The following is a 7,308-nucleotide window of genomic DNA, read 5'->3' as shown; positions in this document are numbered from 1 at the left end:
CCCAGGAAGTTTTTCAGTGTACAATGGAGGGCATGGATCTACTCCCAGAAGCTGCAGAAGAGGCAGGATGCCCTCCAGCATATTTATTAAAAGGCTCACAGATCAAGGGGGTGGTTATGTTATAGTATATTGAGCAAATGAAGTTAATCTGCACCCAGAGTGTTTTAATAACTGAAGAGGCTACAAACACCCAACACACTCAGCTGCAACGGTGTGGTTTGTAAGAGCAGACAAGCACCACTCTTACGGTAATTAAGAAAAGGACAGAGACTTCTTCTACCTTGTGGTCAGGTTCCACACAAGATGTTGCAGTCCTCTTTGCAATGATTTAGTCATTTAGTAAACATGCCTTTTCTTTTATCCACAAGAACGAGTGGCAATCCAGCAATGATTTCTGCTGTTTCGCACGTGCACCACTGTTGCTTTCTGCAGAGATGTGGCCCAGGTGTCTCAGTCTGCACCTAGTGCCTGATGTGACCATGGCCACAGAAAATACCACATGGACATCACAGATACCTGCCAAGTCCAACTACGAGCTGAGGTAGGAGCAGCGAGATGAGGCAGAATGGACCACCATGTCCCTCCTGCAACACCCAAGCACACCATCTCCCTTCCTAGTGTTTGCCAGGGACCCCCCTAGGAATGCAGGTTTCTTTTCTCAAGGCAATGTCGTGGATCAATCAGCTACTTTTAATTGGAAGGACCAATTCAGCATTATTCTTTCTGTGTCCCCAAGATCACTCTGGCCCCACTGCACCATCATCTGCTGCTGACAGCATTCCCCAGGTCCTGAGCTGTGGACTTGCTCTCTGAGCAAAGCTCACAGCAACGTTGCCTTGCTGCGCAGGAAAAGATGGAGTGTGCACGCAGTACATCATGGCAAAGGGCCATATGTTTTTGTATAACACCCATGTGGGAAACACCTGCAACCCTTTCACCTTGTTTATAATGCCGCTGTCAATTCACAGAAGACTGATATCCCTATCTATTATCAGTCTCATGTATTACAAACACATCACATTAATCATAAAACACATATATGCTGTTAGGCAATAAACAAGGCTTTGTTTTCTATGCTGCAGTCTGGTAAAGTACACAAAGATCATCTGGAAAGCTAAGTGAAAATAGGAAATTTTATTATCTCTATCTTCCTCAGGGAAGAACAAAGAACCAGGAAAAAAAGGGGGTAAAAAGGAAAGATATGCAAAGACACAGAGATACAGGGGGGAAAGCTAATTTTCATAGGAGATGTTTCCTTCCAAAAAAGTTCCTTGATCACTCAGCCTCTTTTGTTTAGAGACACCTATTCACTGCAGGCAGAGAAACGCAAAATCGAACAGCATAGTGTTTGTTCAAAATAGGACTGAAGCCTAGCATTACTTGCTTAATTATTTCAGAAGTCAGCAAATTGATTTGTCATGAGCACTGTCCCCTTCCAGCTCTTGCAGGCAATTCAGACTCTGTAGGACTAAACGATACACAACGAGCTGATGCAAAGCCCAAACGCAGTCTCTACAGAGAGGGTTACTTTGGGCTGAAAAGAAGGGGAAGGAGGGATCAAAAATTTACCAGCTACTGTAAGTCCCATTATTATTTGTGTTACATTAGCAGCTAGAGGCTTCCAGGGTCTGCAGGCCCTGATTTGGCAGGAGTTATACATAAGTAGAAGGCTTATTCTAGACCTGTGGAGCTTACAATTTAAATAACGGGGATTGGCAAACTGGGGGGGAGACAAACAAACTCCCTCCATTTTCCATCCAAGGGACTGGGGGACAGGCAGGTATGGAGGAGCTGGGAAGTATCATCAATCACCTTTATTTTTTTATTGTTGACAACCTGTAAGAACAGAGCTCTTCAGCTGCTGCGTACACCTGGAAATCCCAGACCAGCTTTCTTCAGGCAGGGGTAAGTTTGCTGGAAACTGGGGAGCTAACTCCTCTGCCACTTCTCCTGTGTCCCAGGCTGTGACTTTAGCTGGCAGGGTGCCTTTCCAGACTATTTTTATAAAGCACTGACAAGCTGAGTATCTCCGGATTAAAGAACCAAGAAATGCACACTACCACTTAAGAAAAAACCCTAGAAACAGGGGAACTTACTGCACATGAATATGAAGCCCTGGTAGCGCTGATCAGTCTCAGGCATGAAGAAAAGTTCCAAAGCACAGCTCTGCCAACACACACACCTCAGCCAGAGACTAATCCAGCCCATTGTGTAAATTCATGAAAAAGAGGACATGGCCGCAGTGATTTCTATTTAAGTATAAATTGTTCCTCATTTCCTTTTTTGATGAATTACACTTCTTTTCACGTCATGAAAGCTTTAAAATAAGCACATAGAACTATTAATTTAATTCCTGCCTGTATTAAAAATATCATGTAACAAGGTGCCGAGATTTGCACGCTTTCTGCGCTGCTCTGTATTGCCATGCATCTACCTCTTTGTCCGCGTAGCCGGGATTAAAAATGCTATCTTCTACACACCAAGAACCTCTGTGCTATCTCAAACTTGCACCTTGCCAAAAGACCTCTGCTTTCTGACACGCTTATGGAAGTATCGAAAAGAAAAAAAAAATATCTGGGATTATTTATATTCTCCCCACCACCAAAAGCACAACTATTTTTAAAGGAGCTCCTCCCTTGTCAGGTGCAATAAAAACCTCATGGTATGAAAGTAATATATTTGCTGTTGACAATAAGGAGAAGGAGGGCTGATTGGGGCCATTACAAGGTGCAGAGCTGGTAGAGTCTTTTGAGTACCTTACACCAGGGTGCAAACGAGCTCTATGTCTGGGCATCTCTAAACCCAGCTGGGGTTTAGCAACTTGAGGGTGTCACACACGTTTACTAATCCCTTCCCCCTTCCAAGTGAGCAGTGTGGGAGATACAGACTCTGCGTGGCTGTGTTAATTCATTCATGAAATGAAGTAGATGACATTTACCCACATATAAGGAATGACAGGGATTAAATTAAGCTCACAAAGTACAATGAAGGGGGTGGGGTGGGGGGGAAATATCTCTGAATTACACAAGCATATTTGGCAATCTATGTCCATTTGGTTTTCTGAGGAAATCTAAGTCCAGATCCAAGTGCATGTACAAAAACTCATGCCCATGTTCAGGGGCTGGGAAGAGAAGCAGCAAAACTGATGGACAGGGATAACAATCATTTCTTTTCTTGCTCCAGGTGGGCTGTGGGAGAGGCTGGGTGTCAGGGCAGCGCAGAACCATGGGGTCCCAGGCTGTGCTTCTCCGCAGCTGGGGTGCTGCTGCTTTCCCAGGGCTGGTGGCGTTATTTTTATCCTGACAACTGGACTAAGATGATTGCCGCTACCACCGCCACTCTGCGTGCTTGCATCATACTGCTAGCACTGATTAGCTACATCAGTATTCCACTTCATTAATGCAAAATGAAAGCTGTAAATAGAGTACTGCTTTTAGAGGATGCTACTGGAAACGAGAAGTACTGTGGTATTAATAAGAAACCAGTTGCTCCTCCCACCTGGGTGTGTGGGGATATTGCTACTGGGCGACGCTGAAAGTGCTCATAGGTGGTTTCTAAATCTTTTCCCATGGTATTTCCCACCAGGCTTGGACTGTAATAGTCTGTGTTTTGTTACCCATGTTTAGACTGTGACATTTTCACCAAAGCTTGTTTTGTCTGTGCTCGTTAAAGCACAGTATGCCTGACTGACCTCATGTGACGGCGCAGCAGACATTTCCTGTCGGTTTCAGCATATTTCTGTGCCTGGCCTTTCCACGGGCTTGTGAGACACGGTGTGAGAATAGTCTCATCTCAGGCTCTTTGCACTTAATTCACTACCAAAGTACTCCTTTGGCATACCCTGAGAGAAAAAACATCAGGTTGCTATTTCCAGAACGCTAGATCACTATTTCTAGGGAAGGCTACCTCTAGGAGACAGCAAACTTTCGGTGTCTCCAAAATTTACTTGCCACCATCTACACAATGTTCATTTGCATGGATTTGTATCCGTCTACTATCTGTATTCAACAGTACTACCTATTTTTATCAGCGCAATGGAAAAATAAATGCCTGCACGATGGCTGAGGAGGATAAACGGCCAATGTTGCTCAGGCTAAACCAGAGGAGCTTTTTCCCCACCTTTTTTGTCCACGTGAGGGAGGAAGAGGGATCTGCTGAGTGCATATCCTGATTTCTAGTTAGGAGCTCTAAGCAGCTTCCCTTGACAGGCGGGTAAGCGATTTCTGGAAAACAACAGGCAGTATGACCCTGGCAGCACTACAGCCATTTCATGTAAGATAAATGGAGATAGAGCAACACACTTGATGATGATAGGACTGTGATGGTACCTCAAATAATATGGCTGAGACAACACACAGAAGAGGGGCACGCAGTGCAGGGCTGCTTTCTAGCAAAGCAGGAGGGACCCGTCCAAACGGGTGGCCATGAAGCCAGGGCGGATCCTCCATGTCCCAGAAAGCAGGAGAGCATGTGCATGTCATGGTGCAGGCTCCCAGGAAAATCTGGGAAGAGGGGAGAAAGAGGAGAGCATATGTGCAACCATATGGAGAAAATTAAACAGGAAGGAGGTCAAAGGATTTAAATACAATTTGTGATACTGAGACATCGCAAGATACAGCAAGCTATAAACCAGGTTGACTGTAATAAAGTTACCAGTTACATGCCCATCATTAAACTTCATATAAGCAAGAACACTTCAAGATGACTAAGACAAAACATGTGTAATCTGACTTCTGCCTCTCAGAAAGTGTTTCTGACCATGATAAAATTGAGGTTTGTATTATTTTTCCTCCCTTAGACATGGCAGCAGGGTACAAAGAAAAGCCATCCATAAGTCTGCATTTCTGGAACCTTCATCTCATATATACTTTACTTATCATGGCCAGGACTCAAGTGTGACTGGAGTTTTTCTCATCTCCACTTTTGGTTAGCTGTTTTAGCCCTGAAGGAAAGAAAAGGTTTTCAGAAAACACAGAGTATCTCTGTCTGCTGAAAAGTCCTGTCCTCATACATATCTTCAAAAGAGGCGTTCAGAACAGAAGCATTCAAAATCAGTAGGCTGTTTCTGTTTGCTTTAATTCTGTACTTTATCTTTGATTTCTTCGCAGGCAAGACAGCTCATCTGCCTCCTGTAAATACAATCAGCAGTGGTGGACGATACAATATTTTATTTTCCCATTGTTTGAAATAAACATATACATAATTTTCTTTCAGTCTACTCCTCCTTACTGGCATTTTGATCTTAAATCAATGAGAGTTACAATATATGGCACACTATCTCTTTTTATTCCTTTGCTCTTTTTATGTTAATGCAATGCATTTATGAAATAGTACTGTCTTAATATTAGAATATTTTAATTCCTCAATTATAGCTAGGACTCAATATACTGCATGATAAACATAGAACAATTAAATGAGCAAGCCAAATTAACTTTTGCATAACTATACATGCATACACCATTTTGTTGAATAAGAAACAAGACATTTGGACCTGGTCATGGCTACCAGCCTGAAGATATCTGAAGTTTAAGCAAATGAAAGCAGGGTTTCGTAAGTGGGAAGCAACGGGTAACCCATTCATCTGTTTGCATGCAACAAAAACACAGACCTCAGCCAACACTGGACAGCCTTATGCAGGCAAGTAAAGGTTTGCCAGACTGGCCGTGAGGGGGGAATAGTCATTGGAACTTGGGTTTTTTTCCTACTCTGTCTGAAAAAAAGTAAGTCGAAACAAAGAAAAAAAAAAAAAAAAAAAAGGATAGCAACCACCTACTGAGCTTCTGGGAATGTACTTTGGTTTTTTTTTGCTACAGCATACAAAATGCATACAGGAAAGATTCATTTTTTAAAGTCCTTGCATACCTATGGTAGTGTGTACTTTCTGTACATTCTTAAGATCTACACACATACAAAACCATTTAATTTTGTTAATGCATTATTAAATGCACACTAAGCCCAGTAAAAGTAATTTCCCAATGCTTTACACATTTATCATGAAACCACTAGCAGAATTCTTTACAATAAAAATGCTAGCCGTACACATGACCAAACTAAATTATCTAGGGAAATGGCTAATATCTGACCATGTGGAAACATTATAAAGCAGGGCTTTGTTATAGAACTAGAATGAAAAAAATAGATGTATTTTCTTACAGAAAAATTGCAATGAAAAAAATATTTTAATAGTAAAAAACACTGCAGCTCCAGGAAATTTTCCCGAATCAATTCAATCTGTGTCGTGCCGGACTTAAAAAACCCATTAAAAATAACCATGATAAATTTCCTAACCTCTTTCAGTGCACCACACAGAAGACAAAGGAATCTGCAATTCAAGAAAGACAGAAGAGAAGGAAAATGGAAAAACCCGATAGCTTGTGTATCAGTGGTAACATCCTCCCTAACAACAACAAGCAAATCTATACCACAAAGGACAAGAGGAGCAGGAATGATGCGTACAGCTGACAATGGCACTCCAAAGTAACGACTTCCAGGAAAATCTGCTGTTACAAATGGACAACACACTGCTGAGAAGTAGTTGAGTCATGACTTTCATAACACAGCAAATTATTTCAGCCTAAAAATGTGCATGCTGAACAACAGGATGTACATGGCTCTGGCAAGGCAACTATGGGGATAACAACCTACAAACAGCTAACATGCTCACCTGGTTTAAATTATCAAACCTTGCTGAAATCCATGCAGGTTCAGGGATTTTCCCCAATATTTAATACACAGTCATAAATCACAGATCATGTTTCAAACAGTAATATTAGTAAGAGCACCGCCTAGTTGACCTATTTTCCATTTACCACGTTGTACATACTATCAGTTGTAACAAACATGCTTCTTTTGCTGCTTTCTTTGTTTTGAGGGGGAAAAGAGGGCGATTGTATAACAAATGGCATATACGTCATTGTACCCTGAAACAACCCAAATCCCTGAAAACGGAAGAGTGTATCTAGCCCTCTCCTCTTCCACAGACTTACCCTTTCACCGCAGAACAGCAGGTCCTGTTCACCCGCCTCCTCCTTCTGATGGCCAGCCAGCATGCAGTGTATCACACCAACACTGGCACCCGATCCCCACATGCACACTGCACATGTTTGAGCTCTCTTCACAGCTGCATTAAACAGCTGTCCTGGGCCTGCATCTGGATGCCATGGGACATAGGTGAGATGCAGGCTCAAGAATTTCTCCTCTTTAGCTCAGTCACAGCTGCTTGGCTAAACACCTCAGGACTCCTGTGGACCTCTCTCATTTCTGAGTCATCTCAGTAAAAGTTATCATCCAACATTACTTTGCTATGTT

At 42.5% G+C, this 7,308-nt stretch overlaps 1 protein-coding gene across 2 annotated transcripts in view; it reads right to left on the bottom strand.

Annotated features, from left to right (window-relative positions):
• Positions 1-7,308, bottom strand: part of TBXAS1 (thromboxane A synthase 1) — a 229,924-nt gene that overhangs the window by 130,686 nt on the left and 91,930 nt on the right. The gene's annotated exons all lie outside the window — the stretch shown is intronic.

This window comes from Falco naumanni, chromosome 5 (assembly GCF_017639655.2).
Source record: "Falco naumanni isolate bFalNau1 chromosome 5, bFalNau1.pat, whole genome shotgun sequence".
NCBI lineage: Eukaryota > Metazoa > Chordata > Aves > Falconiformes > Falconidae > Falco > Falco naumanni.
Note: the sequence above shows the minus strand (reverse complement) of the source record. Positions and strands in the feature narration are given on the sequence as shown.